The sequence below is a fragment of the Macaca fascicularis genome, chromosome 2, assembly GCF_037993035.2.
Source record: "Macaca fascicularis isolate 582-1 chromosome 2, T2T-MFA8v1.1".
In the NCBI taxonomy this organism is placed as follows: Eukaryota; Metazoa; Chordata; class Mammalia; order Primates; family Cercopithecidae; genus Macaca; species Macaca fascicularis.
In genome coordinates, this window is record NC_088376.1 from 40,988,697 (window position 1) to 40,992,147 (window position 3,451).

Here is a 3,451-nt window from a genome sequence, read left to right on the forward strand (position 1 = left end):
AACAGGCAAGAGCTGGACACCAGTGCGGTAAAGGTGACTCTCAAAAAAATAAGATGTGGTACCAGTACTAGAAAGAGGAATGGAGGTTTACAGGCCAAAAATCAATGACTTTCACAACTTCCGCCACGTTAAAGGTTCACCTGAGATAGTACCAATTCAAATAATTGGATAAACTAGAAACTAAAAAAAAAAAAAAAAAAGAGTTGGGGAGGGATAAGAGGACAAAGGGGTTCAGAATGAAAGCAAGACATCTCTGAGTATACCTTCCCATATAGGTTTGACTTTTGAAACATGCAAATGTTTTATAAATTCAAAACTAAAAGAAAAAAAGCAGAAGGTGAACTTTCTTATTGGCAGAAAATATATTGTATTAGTCCATTTTCACACTGCTATGAAGAATACCTGAGACTGGGTAATTTATGTAGGAAAGAGATTTAACTGACTCACAGTTCTGCAAGACTGGGGAGGATGCAGGAAACTTACAATCATGGCAGAAGGAGAAGCAGGCACATCATACATGGTGGCAGGCAAGAGAGAAAGAGAAGGAGGAACTGTCAAACATAAAAACCATCAGATCTCATGATGATTCACTCACTATCATGAGAACAGCTTGGGGGAAACCACTCCCATGATTCAATCACCTCCCACCATGTCCCTCCCTCTATGTGTGGGGATTATAGGGATTACAATTTAAGATGAAATTTGGGTAGGGACGCAGAGCCAAACCATATCATATATACTGTTCTGCATCTGGCTTTTTTCACTTATAACCTAGAACTCACTCCATATCAGTTTATAAGAATCTCTCACATTCTTCTTTCTTTAAGTGTACAATTTAATGTTTCCTTTTCTTTTTCTTTTTCTTTTTTTTTTTTTTTTTTTTTTTTTTTTTGAGACAGAGTCTCGCTCTGTTGCTGGGCTGGAGTACAGTGGCTCAATCTTGGCTCACTGCAACCTCCACCTCCTGGGTTCAAGCAATTCTCCTGCCTCAGCCTCCTGAGTAGCTGGGACTACAGGTATGCACCACCACGTCCAGTTAATTTTTGTATTTTTTTTTTTTTTTTACCTTGAGACAGAGTCTCACTGTTGCCCAAGCTGGAGTGCAGTGGTGCGATCTTGGCTCACTGCAATCTCTGCCTCCCAGGTTCAAGTGATTCTCCTGCCTCAGCCTCCCAAGTCGCTGGGACTACAGGCATGTGCCACTACACCCAGCTAATTTTTATATTTTTAATAGAGACGGGGTTTCACCATGTTGGCTAGGATGGTCTTGATATCTTGACCTCGTGATCTGCCCACCTCAGGCTCCCAAAGTGTTGGGATTACAGGCATGAGCCACCGTGGCTGGCCTATATTTTTTTTTTTAGTAGAGACAGGGTTTCACCATGTTGGCCAGGATGGTCTTGATCTCTTGACCTAGTGATCTGCCCGCCTCAGCCTCCCAAAGTGCTGGGATTACAGGAATGAGCCATCGTACCCAGCCACAATTCAATGTTTTCAATATATTCAGAGTTGTGTAACCATCACCATAATCTAGTTTGAGATCATATTCATCACCCCCAAAAGAAACCCTGTATTCACTAGCAGTTATTCCTCTTTATTCCCTACTCCCTTCCTTCAGCCCTAGGCAACCAATAATCTACTTTCTATCTCTATAGATTTATCTAATTTGAACATTTCATATAAATGGAGTCTTACATGTGGATTTTTGTGTCTGGCTTCTTTCACTTAGCATAATGTTTTCAAGGTTCATCCACATAGCATTTATCAGTACTTCATTCCTTTTTACTGCTGTGTAATATTTCTTTGTATAGATATACCACATTTTATCCATTCATTGGTTGACAGACATTTGGGTTATTTCTACTTTTTGGCTAACATGAATAACGCTGCTATAAATATTCATGTATAAAATTTCATGTACCACATTCTTCTATTTTTTAAGGCTTCATCTTATTTCTTTGGGTGTTTGTTCAACTAGTCCTCTGGTGAACATTTAGGTTATTTCTAATCTTATGCTACTACAAATAATGCTACAATGAATAACCTGTGCTTATGCTTTTTTTTTTAAAATTTGTGGACATATGTCATTAGGACATATCCCTAGAACTGGGATTACTGGGTCTATATCGTTTATATTTCGGGAAGATAAGCACTTTGTTGGTGATGAGTTGCAAGTATATATCACCAGATTGTCATTTACCTTTTAACTTTGTTTATGGTATGTTTTCTTTGCCATGCAAAAGTTATCTATTTTTATATATAGTCAAAATGTATCAATCTTTTCCTGTGTTTGCATTTTAAGATATAGTTACAGAGGCTTTCCTTCGTTCTAGGTTATAAGGAAATTTACCTGTGTTTTCATCTGGTATTTATAGGGTTTCATTTTTCACATTTAGATCTCTGATCTCTTTGGAGTTTATTATGGTATATAAAGTATAAACCCAAGTTTCTTTCCAAATAAATATCCGTATATCCAACTCTATTTATTAAAAATATCATCTTAGCAGGTGCAGTGGCTCACGCCTGTAATCCTAGCACTTTGGGGGGCCAAGATGGGAGGATTGCTTGAGGCCAGGAGTTCAAGATCAACGTGGACAACATAGTGAAATCCATCTCTACAAAAAAAATTTAGGCCGGGCGCGGTGGCTCAGGCCTGTAATCCCAGCCCTTTGGGAGGCCGAGACGGGCGGATCACGAGGTCAGGAGATCGAGACCATCCTGGCAAACACGGTGAAACCCCGTCTCTACTAAAAAAATACAAAAAACTAGCCAGGCAAGGTGGCGGGCACCTGTAGTCCCAGCTACTCGGGAGGCTGAGGCAGGAGAACGGCGTAAACCTGGGAGGCGGAGCTTGCAGTGAGCCGAGATCCAGCCACTGCACTCCAGCCTGGGCGACAGAGCAAGACTCCGTCTCAAAAAAAAAAAAAAAAAAAAAAGTTAAAAAAATTAGCCAAGTGGGGTGGTACATGCCTGTAGTCCTAGCTACTAAGGAGGCTGGGATGGGAGGACTGCTTGAGCTTAGAGATTTGAGGCTGCAGTGAGCTATGATCACACCACTGCACTCCAGCCTGGATAACAGAGCAATATCCTGTCTCTGAAAAGACAAACAAAAACATTCTTTTTCTTCAGTAATTTGAGATGTCACTTAATATGAAAACTTTATATACATTTGGGCCTATTTCCAGTCTTTCTGGTCCATTGATCTATCCAATGCATCAATACTACACAGTACTACATTGTTTTAATTATACAGGAATTTTTTTTTTTTTTTTTTTTAGACAGTTTTGCTCTGTCACCTAGGCAGGAGTTCAGTAGTGTGATCTCAGCTTACTGCAACCTCCACCTTCTGGGCTCAAGCGATCCTGCCACCTCAGCCTCCCAAGTAGCTGGGACTACAGGAGTGCACCACCACACACTAATTTTTGTACTTTTTGTAGAGACTGGGTTTTGC